A 12,357-nucleotide genomic window follows, 5' to 3' on the forward strand; every position below is an offset into this window, starting at 1 on the left:
AGACCAATTATGCACAGGGAAAAACCATAAATGTACAGGAAGAACATGCCATGCAGAAAGACCCCAGGTCTGGATTTGAACCTAGGATCTTGTTGCTACCAGGCAGCAGGGCTACCACTGTGTAGCCCTGCTTTCTCATATATGCTTATAAAATCTCTTGACGGAGTCTCATTAGCAATATGAAGAAAATGCGCATCGCAAGCACAATTAAATGTGACGTTTTAATTGAAGTCAAAAAACTGGGAAAAAAAAGACATCTGTCACCAAAAAGAAAAAAAAGACGTATGTAAATCTTGATGAAGTATCAGAATAATAAGATACATCAACAAAACTTTTGCATTACTATACTTTCAACCATTTAAATCCAATAAATAGAAGCACTAAAGATTGTTGAAGTACTTAATCAAGCCCCTTTTATCTCTATGCATGTTTTTTGCATGTCTTCTGTACTTTGTTCATCCTGAAACACACACTTCCTGCAATTGTCTTTCAGCAGACACACAAGTGACTGCACAGCCAGTCGCGCTCTCTTTCTCTACGGCACGCACACACAGTCATCCCAGCCCTGTAACCCTCCGCCTCCCCCCACCGTGTCCCTCCCTTTCACAGAGCTTCCACTGCAAGGAGAGCACCGGCAGAAAGTTTGACGGGTGGATGATAGGGCAGAGTGTCCTCTGTGAAAGAGAAAATAAAGGGGGATGAACATGTGTGTTTGAGAAAGAGAGAGAGGGACAGAGAGAGGAAGAGAGAGAGAGCAAATGAGTTGAAAGTACAAGACATTGAAAAGTTAGAGGGCGCTCGTAGTGTCAAGCAGCTTGTCTGTGTGACTCCTTTTGTCAGTGCACGACCGGGCTCCAGCTCTGCAGCACCACTCCCCTGTCAAAGCAGAGATATCTTCTCCCCAAGCGCACACCAGGACGTCCTGCTGCTGCCTCTCTGACTGACTGGACTGCTGTGGGACAACAGAGGAAACTCTCCCTGAACCGGTAGGATTTCGATTTCAGTTCTCAATCTAATGTTTTTATTTGCTGAAGGACAGAAAGGTGCACACAGTGTGAAAGCCTAGCAGAGTTTCAGTGGGCGCAGTGTGTTTTGTGAAGATTTCACAAATATGGGCAGTTTTTGTTTCGTCTTTTCAGATTTTGTATTGCTGGTGAGATTGTTGTTTTAAGACTCATCTTCACTTGTGAAGATGGTTCTGTTCATCTTGGGAGAAGCACTGGTTTATTTTGGACTCAGTTTTGCGGCTAATGCAAATGCCATAAAAATTACACAGATATGCTAAGTGGGGAAAGAAAGAAAGAAAGAAAGAAAGAAAAAAAGAAAGAAAGAAAGAAAGAAAGAAAGAAAGAAAGAAAGAAAGAAAGAAAGAAAGAAAGAAAGAAAGAAAGAAAGAAAGAAAAAAAAGAAGCAAAGATTGCGGTGAGTAATAGACACACATGCTTCTCTTTTTTCTGGTTTAATTTCTTTGGATTTTGTAAGTGCCGTTTCCCAGGATGGGTAAGAGTAGAAAATTGGAAGCAGAAACACCCACCCTGGAGAGCAAGTATGTCCACAAAAAGTATTAAGAGAGTCAAAAAAACAAGGAACAAAACTTGAGTCTATACTGAAACAAGGGATTAGATTGGCAGTGAGGTAGAGATGACGCTCGACGCTCACTGTTGTGTTGACAGTGAGCGTAATTAAGTCGCTCTCCCATTGAGAACCTCTAGAGTTGTATTTTAAATGCATCAGTCAGTGCAGCTGACACTTATTAAGCACTGGTTTCTCAAATATTAAATGCATTTTGTCCAAGGGTACGTAATAAGAAAAAAACGCCATAAAAGTGGGATTGCTGTACGTCACGTTTTGCTCTTCATCTTCTCTTCCTTGTTTGTCTGCACGCTACATAAAGGTTCCTGCACAAAACCTCTGCTGCCAACAATTTGTCCCATTACATCAAACTTTTTTTTTTTTTTTTGCTTTATTTATGTTCTCCTATGTTGCTCTAATTTTAGGCAAGTTTATGAGGTTTCATAGCCCATAAATCTAACTTGTGTTCTGTGTTCAAAAATCAGGGACTAGTAATAATAGCATGTTTTGTTTAGTTTGGGAAGTTTGTGCTTTGACATATTTTGAAACTCGTAAAACGAGCTGTTTTGTGCGGTCGTACATTTTATGTTTTTACTGGGGTTGGATGAAGCAAAAATATTTTCAGACCTTATCTTTGGCATTTCGGCCATTTTAGCTGGTAATACAAGTAATTGATAGTTGCAGCTTTTAGGAGAACCCGCTTCATAAAAGTTTGAACCGTTTTCAGGGAAGTAAGGAAAAACTTAAGATCAGTCCGGGCAGGCAAACTGAATGGGAAACATTACAACCTCGAGCGTTTTGTATTTCTGTCAGTAAGATAACTCACCGGACCTCATGTTTGTTTGACTGCTAAATGCTGAAGTTGAGAGAGCAACTCATGCTTTTTTTAATTCTCAGACCAAAGTTCCACCGTCCACAAAGCTAAAACTGTTCAACATTACAACATTACTGGATTTTATTTAGGGGTAACAGGAGATACAACATGACAAAAGAGGCTGAGCTGAAAAACACACCACAATGTTAAGATTTTTTAATTTAGTTGATTTTTTTTTTGTTTCATTCTTTTACCAAAATGAATTAGCAGCTTTTGATCTATTAGCAATTTGTGCTTATAATGTAATCTGGTCTAGTAAACTGAAGTAACTTGCCTCACTTTATGTCTGCTCTAATCAGGTGAATGTTGCAAATATCAGGAAAGGTTGCAAACTGAAGGAAGGTCATAATAAAGAAGACCCTCCAAAAAATGACATTTTATCAGGTTGTAACTTGTAAATCTTTGGTTTCAATAACTTGATTATCAGTATGATCTGGATTAAAGCATTAAAGCATGTAGAAAGATATTTGATTTCTTTTACTTTTCCCTTCACTTTGACCCCTGGTGGATATGAGGATATTTCACCATCCATAACGTGAACGCTACATTTATAGCAGCCTGAGTGAAATCTCACACTGTTGAGACTTTTGCGCCGCTGATGTATTAAACACCACATCTTAAACCTTTCATATCTGCACACATTGTTCTGTGCTCATGCGCTTCGTATACTTTTTCCACACGTGCTGTCACTGGAGTGTGAAGGCGTCGTAAAGCAGCACTTTCCAACATCACAGTCACTTTCCAGAGAAACCAGGCGGGCGCTTTAAGCTCTATCACTCCTCTCTGTGGTTAATCTTTGCTTTAGTGCCAGGAGCAGAAAGCCTGAGGAGGTTTCCCACTGCTATTCACAACCTCCAGCACCTTTTGAGGTTCAAAGTCAGCAATGCAGCTGCTACGCTGAGCTTAGTGAGAAATACCTAAACATACTATAGATTTTTTTGGTTTGTTTGGGTTTTTCTTCTTTTTTTTTTTTCTTCTTTTTCTTTTTTTTTTATTTCTTTCTTTCTAGCGATGAAAGAAAGAAATAAACACTTCTGCTTCATGTGTTTATTCAAGGCAAGGGTCTTTCAGTTTTTAACTATTTCTATGCCATAAGTTTTATCCCACAGTGAAAATGAAAACTTCCTGTGATTTCTGACAGAGATGTCTGAGACTTTGATGTGAGTCACAGTTCCACAAACAGATGTGTTAATCGATGCTTCCAAGCATTACTAAATTGACTTGAAATGCCACTCAAAAGACTGAATTTCTAACTGCTCTATTCTTCACTTGACTTAAGTTTGCATTCAGAGGCTCTTGCAGTGACTTCACTTTGATTTGCATTCTAAATCATAGACTGATTTTCTAAAGACTTCAGTCTTAGACCTGAACTACCTCTTGAAGACTCAAGACTTGACATGAACTTGAACTGTGAAGACTGAAGACTTGGTGTGGACAAACTTTAGAAACAAAACCTCAATTCATCTTAAAAATTCAAGAACCCAGACTTGATGTGAACTTTAAAAAGATTTGGGATTTGACTCAAACCCTAAAGATTTTACTCACATTTACAGACTCAAGAATTGATTTGTAAATGCACTCAAAACCAACAACAACAACCACAACAACAACCACCACCACCACAAGTTGTGCTCTTAAGTAATATGTCCAGAAGTCAATTTGAGCTTTATACACTCTTGACTTTACTTTTAAGACTCAAAACTTATTTAATGTTTGCATTTTAAAATTTCTTGACATTGACTCCTGTTTTAGAGGTTTATGACTTGCATTCATGTTCCTTATAGCTTGACTGGGGAATTGAGAAATTTCTGTCTCATCTGAGCTTTGGTGAAAGTAATTGGAAAATTTGTCCACAGTTTAAAACTCAGTCATTACTGAGTATAATCTACTGTGAAAGAGTATGTGCAATATATGAGCCTGAGACATGAACAGAGTCTGGACAGAGCGTGTTAGCTGTAGCATTTCTCTCAAACTGGGCTCTTTATCAAACTTCAACTAATTTCACAACATAAACCCTAAAATGACTAGAACGCTCTTTGAGTTAATTTCACGTCACCACTTTTATCATAATAACAGCACCTTAAGGAATATTCCTTAAGAAAAATACATTAGCAAGAATTACCTGAACATTCACATGTACTTTCTTGAAAAATGTTTTATCTCAGACTTTTGGGAAGCTTATTAAGGTAACCTACCATATCTTTGTAGGTATTTGGAGCATAACAAGTACTTTGTTATTGGACCAGCAGAGATGTGAAGTTACTTGACAAATATTAGCTTATGACAAGAAAATGATACAAAAACAGAAAATAAAATGTTATGTCAGGGCTTTTTTTTGAATTGGCAGCAACTTAAACACCCTAACCAACACAATAATTAGAAAAACTGGCAGGTAAAATAAGTTGCTTTAAGTTTGCTTTTTAACCTCTTTGAAGTGTATTAATATATTCTACTTATTGTTACAAGCCTTATTACAATAATACCTTTTGTTTTTCTGCTTCTCGGTGTTCAGATAGTATTTTCCTGCTTCAGTTTATTTTGATTTTCATTGCTTCCTGTTTTACATTGTGAACTTTTTCCGAGTTACTTGAGTCCCTTTTTTACCCTCGCTGTTAGCACGCCTGACCTTTGTTTACTGACTTCCACTCACCTGTTGTTTATATGGCTCTAGTTTCCTCAGCTTACATTCTGCCAGGTTTCCTTTGCTCGCTGCCAGACCTTTGTGTCTGCCTCTTTTCCTGACTCCTATCTGCCAAGTTTCAGATTAGTCTATGTTCAATGATTTATTTGGCTTCCTTTCTCCAGCCATGCTGTTTGTTTCTTTGCTCCTTCAGTTGGGTCAATACTGCATATAATTACCCCATGTCTGCAGTCTTCGGACTACTGTTTTGCCTTTAAATCTATCACCTTCACCTTGCCGCTTGACTTAAAACAGCTCTCATTTAATGTGATGGTCCTGCTGGGAAACCTCGCCTGCACTGACATCCAAAACATTCTTTACCATTATAGTTCCCACCCAAGTCACCAAAAGTACAACAGCAGCTGCTCACAAAAACAAGGCTTTCCAATTGCTCAAAGAATATAACAAAGAGTCAGACCCATTCTGCCGAATTTTAAGCTTCCCATGACACAAATCTAATAAGTTCTGATAGAATTTGAAAGAAGTAAATCCAATTTACCAAAGCTACATCCAGAGGACCCAAAGGGTTCTGTCTCTAAAGTCAGTGAATGCACCCAGAAGTTGTTTGTCCAAGCCCTAAGTTTACTTAATACTATGTCTGACAACCAATAATGCCTCGATAAGCTCAACAACAGAAATCAGCCTAAAATGCTTCAAGATGCTGCTAAAATTACCAGTGTTTTTTTTTGTTTGTTTTTTTAGGTCGATTTGAGTGGGATAATTTTTTAACTTGAAAATAAAACGATCAGAACAGAGAAGGGAAAAAGTAAAAACAGACACATCAAAGCTTTTCAGTTTCACGATGTTTGTACCTGCTGTAAATGTCCATGTTATTTCCACTTTCCAGAGTGCATATGTGTGTCTGCGCGATAGGATGACCCCCTGGACGCTAAAAAAGCACATTCTTGTTTATAGGTCTCCGGCTTCCACTGGTTGCCGGGAAATCTGTCCGACTGATAACTCCACACATTCCACACACGTCCCACTGATCTACTGTGTCATTTCACTCACTGACCCCTCCGATATAACGCGAGTTATCCGCCCTAAACAGCTGCTATCAAGAAGTAGAGTTTTACCGCTTCCACCCACAACATCCAAACTCAACATATGCACTTCATGGAGATGAGAGTTTTTGTCTACCTGATTTTGAATCTTATTGTCTTATATAATTTGGTAAATGTTTCCCCGCCCTCTGCCCCTATTCTTTAATCATTTTCATTCTTACCATATCGTTTCCTCGAGTGTTTTTCGTTTTTCTGGCAATCTGCCCTGCAACTGCTGCTCCCTCCATCACCGTAGTGCCTGCCTGCATTCTTCTCATTCCTACCGGCTTCCTGTGACTGGAAGAGCAGCGAGCCCCACTGGCCACAAGCCTCCACCTTGGAGATCTACCCACATTAGGGAACATCTGTCATTTCTCTGCTTTCGGAAGTTTTTCAGGGAATCAAACTGCTTTGAGAGTCAAGCGAAATAATTCCCCCCCATCCCCCCAACAACCTGCAAATTAAATTCTCATTAAATGTAAGGTGAAAAGATGTGTTGAAGCCCCTTAATTTAAACTCGTTCTAGGGTATTTGTCATCGACATCCGATCATAACGTACCAGGTGACACACATCCTGCGTCTTTTTTATATTTAATCACGTCACAGCCGCAAACTGGAATGTCATTTACAAAGGAAATTAGTTCATAAATTGAAGGAAAGTGATGCATAGATTCAAACTTTTGTACCGATAGAAATCTAAATATTCTCCTTAACTCCTTGAATCTAATAAAGCATGTCTAACAATTTTCATTGGCAGTAATGAATAAATACAGCTCACCCACTGAAGAACAGACATGATTTGAACATCAAACGTTATTTAAACATGAGTCAATGTGCCTCTAAATTATAAAACTTTTGTCTACATTTAGACCATGTGCAAATTAGAAGTTTCTAAAACCTGGAAGAATTTAACAGGCCAAACTGAAACACAAAGAAAGCTTTGTTCGATTCAGTACGAATGGTTCGTCTTCATTATTTTTTCAGTTGTGATATTGCAGAAACAAAGTCAATGTGCAGAAACAGTATTTATTTTTGTCTGTAAAATGGAGCGAACAGGGGGAAATCTGTCCATAGTTGTGTTTTACCGGTGGATGGAAATATAAATTTTGTACATCCGTCATGACGCGATCAAACAACAAAATACTCCTGCTGATATTACAACAAAGTGTGGATCTCTAATGTTGTGGCTTATTGCAAATGCATGCCACACTTTTCAGCTTTCAGTATAATTTTTCTTCCACTTCACAGTTGCTTTTACAACAAAATGCACTATTGATTGTAATATAATCTGAAATATTTGATGTAAATATTTTCCTAAGGCACTACTTATGCTTAATTAGTCCTTCAGACTCACTTCCACGCTGACCGATAATCATTTAATATAGTTATGCATAATATTTTTGGATATTGCTGCTAATTATGTTGTAAATGCATGGTCTTGTTTTGACATGATTCTGATGAATAATATGTTAGTTATGGCTCATGAAACCACAATAAATAAGCAAATAAATTTTTAGTTGTGCTGTTTAATTTTCCAAGTAACGATGATGAATTGTCTAATTTCGGGGGAAGCGCGCCATAATTTCAGAGGCAATCGTTTCCAGGCACTCTCTGCATCTGCTGCTGGGAGAAGCACTGTGTCAAGAATGTGGAGTTTAAAGTGGAATGTTATGAAATTCAATTTGCTTGAACGTATCTCAAATTGTTCAGGCCACAGTCAACCCTGTGACTGTGAGATGGCCTGCCAAGAGTACAGGGGAAAAGATACTCTCTTGTTGATGGTAGCTTCTTCTTACTTTTTTTTCTTTTTTTTTTAACCCATCCCACCACAATTATCCCCTTAGGTAAACATTTTATCTCGGCAGCAATAAAAACCTTACTGACTGCCTCAGTAGGCCAGGACCAAGTCTGGGTCACATGAAAAAAATATCTGCTTTGTTGGCTTTTAAAGCGGCATTCACAGAGATCGGCTTATCTTTGTGGATCCGAAGATGCTGACTTTACTTGGCACGGTTTGGAATTGGCCACAAGCAGGGTGGTGACTTTGAGACCTAATAAAATCTCAATTTGGAGGAGAACATGTGAGAACGGAAAACCGCGTGGAAATAGATTTTCTTGGACGAGTGTCCGTGCCCGACTTTATAAGCGCATGTGATTGAAAACAGAACCTTCTTGTCCAAAGGGTTCACATGATGGTCAGATCTTCAAATTAAAATGCGATTTATTGAAGTTAGTGGAGGACAAAAGACAAATAAAAAGCTTGGATGGATCTTAAGAATCGTTTAGAATTTGAGGCTGTCCTCTTGGCTTGACTAATTTCACACAGGCCTCTGTGGTTTACCAAATTATTTTAATGGCCATATTTACATTTTTGGGCAGTTTGTTGCTGTCTTCTCATTACTCTCTGTAATGTTATTCCATCTGGTGCCACAGTGTTTTCCCCATTTCCCATAGGTTTCATTACTAAACACAAGGGCTGCCATGTTGAACATGTTAAGATGCATTACAAGCACAAATTTCAATGTATTTAATGTGCAAATTCTTTATCGACAGAAATCTTCAAAGTGTGGCGTGTATTTGTGTTTACTTTTAATACGCCAGATAAAACCCAGTGCCACCAGGTCCCTTCACATAGTCACCTATTCTGTCGTGTTAATTTGTCTTTTTATGTATTTAAATCTATTGATCATAATAAGTGACAATATGTTGCTGTTTTACGTAGTCCTAATTCGTGTGACTGTAGACTTTGTTCAATTTCCTTGTAAAAGAGATTACAGATATCAGAGAGACTTCATGTTTAAGGGAATGCATGCTAATAATAATAATAATAATAATAATAATAATAATAATAATAATAATAGTAATAATAATAATAATAATAATAATAATAATAATAATAATAATAACAACACATTTGATTTAAACAGGGCTATAAAAGACATTTTATTTCAAAGCAGTTTTGCATAAGTACAATCCAAGTATTGTCCAAGTGTTATTGTTGTTATGGTGAGTTGAGAGACTAAGACACTTAATTTACTCATTAATCAAAGTCTAAAGTTAGTAATTTGGGTTTGCTTCAATCATTGAAAGTCAGAGTTATTTTTGCAAAGATCTGTGGGCTGTCATAAGTGACTCACTGTTTCATTTTCAGATTTTCACTCCCAGAACCGGTATTTTTGCATACTTGGGAGGGTGACTGAGTAGGTGCATGCAAATGTGTTTTCCTGTTTATTTAACATGACTACCAGTGAATAATATTATTTACGTTTTCATTACAAAAACTGAACAGGACTTGCCAGGACTTGCAAATAACTAAACAAATAATAAACTGAAAAAAACCCAACATTTTGCTACAAGTAAAACAGACAAAAGTGCCAAGAAAGCTTCTGAATGTATTTATTTAATTATTAGTTTATTCTCTTTGTTGCTGTTTTATTAGGTGTACTTGAACACCTAAATGTTTTATTTGTATAAAAAAAAAGGATAGCAGGTGTTTATGATACGTCTCTACTAAGTATTAACTTTTAGATTTCCATTCTCAGCAACAGCAACAGTCTGTTTTGTTAGCAAACTCTTTTTTAGAGCTTTTTTTTTTTTTACAATGAAGTGCTACAAGAGTATCACCCCAGATTTTCAAAAATGTGAATAAAATATTTGGTCAAAGTTACTAATTAACTTATATGTAGTTTTGCACTATTATACCAAATATAAATTACAAAACTGCTTACGCCTGTAACAGATATATGTGTTTTTGTGCTTCATCTTATTTGGACAACTTTTTTTATTTTTTATTTATTACAATATGTTATTTACATTTGTTTTATCTTTACATTTGCTCTGTGTTCTCACTTATAGAAGACATCTAGCTTTTTCACACTGTCTCAAATGTCTCTAAATGTTTCATAATCTAATTTCTCTTACTTCTTATAATCATTGCAGACATTGTTCTAAGTACATCCCTACTCCCTATTCTTTTAATGCCATCTTTCTCCAGAATTGACTCAAACTACTTTAAAATCTTCTTCCGAATCCAAACAGGGCTTTTTTTTTTAGATAATAAGATGCATTTTGAATATCTTCCTTGTTTACAAATATTTACTATTTGGTTTTCAATGAGGACTACAAACTTACTGATCTGTTGTCACTCAAAGCAGCTAGTTGGAGTTTGGATATTTATGAATATAACCCTTCATTGTTTGTTTTTTTCTTTATAAGTTACTGTAACACAGTCCTTCTCAAATCCAGTCCTCAGACCCCCCTGCTCTGCATGTTTTAGATGTGCCTCTATTCCAGAACAGCTGATTCAAATGATTTCATGACTATCAAGTACTGCAGAAGGGAAATACCTAAAACATGCAGGGAAGGGGGTTGGTGAGGACCAGAATTGAGAAGCACTGCTGTAACACAACACAAATTCGTCAAGATCATATTTTCATAATAACAACTTGTACTTACTGGTGACAGTTACAACAGAAATGCATACATTGAAATTGTGGTTTGACATGAATATATTTTTCAGTAGAGTACAACAAAGATTGTGCGACTTGGAAAAGTACACAATTTCCCACCCTATTTTGTCAATTCAATCCTTCAGTATCCCGTTAATTCTATCAATGCAGCGAGTTTAATGTAGGCTGGATAAAAAAAGGTTTAAAAAAATTACTTAAGGGACAGGTGACTTCATATTACAGTACATAAAAACTTTTAATTTGTGAATTTCTTTATTTTTTTGGAACTGTAATAAGTCAACATAGAATATATACATTCTGCATTTTAGGTTTTGCTGTAAATTTCCACAGGTGAAAAGATATCAGTACTATTAATAGCAATTTATAATTAGAGCTAGAATATCTTGTTAGGTAGGATTCATTGCATCCACTTCTCAGCCAGATGTAAGATAAAGGTGAACACACCCACACTCACGCGCGGGCGGTAAGCATCTTCACCCAGATGAGTTCAGCAGCAGATGGAGCCCTAACACCAGCAGCTCTCGCAGATGAAAGTGAGACTTCCAGCGGGGTTTATGACCAGTTTCACCGCCGACAGGCTGTCAGAGTTAGTGAGGAAGAGGCACATACATGCAGAGCAGCACTCTGTGACGGTGGATAGTAATTGTTTCTATTTCAGAGCAGGAGCTCCTCGCGCTGCAGCGGCTAGCGTACAGTAACGGCGGCGCGCGCTTTGGCGGTTGGAACGCCACTTTTGCTGACAGCGGACGGTTTACTGTAATAACTGTTACTATAACGACCAGTTTACTAAGAACAACGTCGTCGAGGATGACAAGGACACATTCACAGACGACGTTTACAACTGCTGTCTGATTTCCTCCGGCTTCGAGTCGACCTTACATTTTAAAATGTGTCGCTTCTGAACTTCACAGCCTGAAAAGGTAGGCATTGTTTACATGCTAACATGCCCGGTAAACGACTTTATGAGACTTCCTGTGAAAAAAAAAGCCGACTATAAGTGGGCTGCTTTGCTGTCATCAGCTTGTCAACTACATTACCGGCTGAAGAGTGGGAAATGGGAATTTAAATGTAAGCTGAGCTCTAAACGCTAAATCAGCTGGAGTCATGTTGTACTATTTGTTTGTCTTTTAAAGAGGACATGTACAGACAGGCTTTACATTTGTAGCGTATGTGACAACTGACTTAACTTTAACAATGACTTACCAATAGTTGTTCCTATTTGACATAGATTATGAAGTTTTTATGGTGATGTAGTGTGTCCATTGTGCAATAATGGTAATTGTAAGCGCAATCAGAGGATGTAATTTTGAATAGTACCGTTCCCTCAGTCATAGTCAACCAGTGTTTCAGACCATCTCTGAAAAGTTGTTTTAGGACATTATTTTAATTGAAAGCCATAGATATAGGTTTGTTAAATACAGGTGTTTATTTTGGTAATTTGATAGCTATGTTTAACAGTTTATCAGAAAGTATTATAATTCCTATAAAATTATTTAAAAAAAACAATAATGTTTTGTGCTATAGCCCAATCAATCATGGGTAAGACAGCTGTCTTAATAGTTACCCAACAGACCACTAACATGCTCCACAAGGTGTGTGAGCCACAAAAGGTCATTGATTAAGAAGCTGTGGTTTAAGGGTGCTGTATCCAATTGTAATAATGTAAAGTTAAGTGGAAGGAAGAAGTTTTGATGTGCATATTTCTCTTGTTAATCCCTT

General features: G+C 37.2%; 1 protein-coding gene across 3 annotated transcripts in view; it reads left to right on the top strand.

The window, feature by feature from the left end:
* Positions 1-613: 613 nt before the first annotated feature.
* LOC103464932 (histone deacetylase 7-like) overlaps positions 614-12,357 on the top strand; it is a 46,361-nt gene continuing 34,617 nt past the window's right edge. For 2 of the 3 annotated variants that reach the window (XM_017304996.1, XM_008409345.2), the window contains exon 1: positions 614-986. The gene's annotated coding sequence lies outside the window, so the exon portion shown is untranslated. Of the gene's footprint in view, positions 987-11,132; positions 11,559-12,357 lie in introns of those variants that run through there. The other variant, XM_008409344.2, reaches the window with a different exon arrangement.

Source organism: Poecilia reticulata, linkage group LG5 (genome assembly GCF_000633615.1).
Source record: "Poecilia reticulata strain Guanapo linkage group LG5, Guppy_female_1.0+MT, whole genome shotgun sequence".
Lineage (NCBI taxonomy): Eukaryota > Metazoa > Chordata > Actinopteri > Cyprinodontiformes > Poeciliidae > Poecilia > Poecilia reticulata.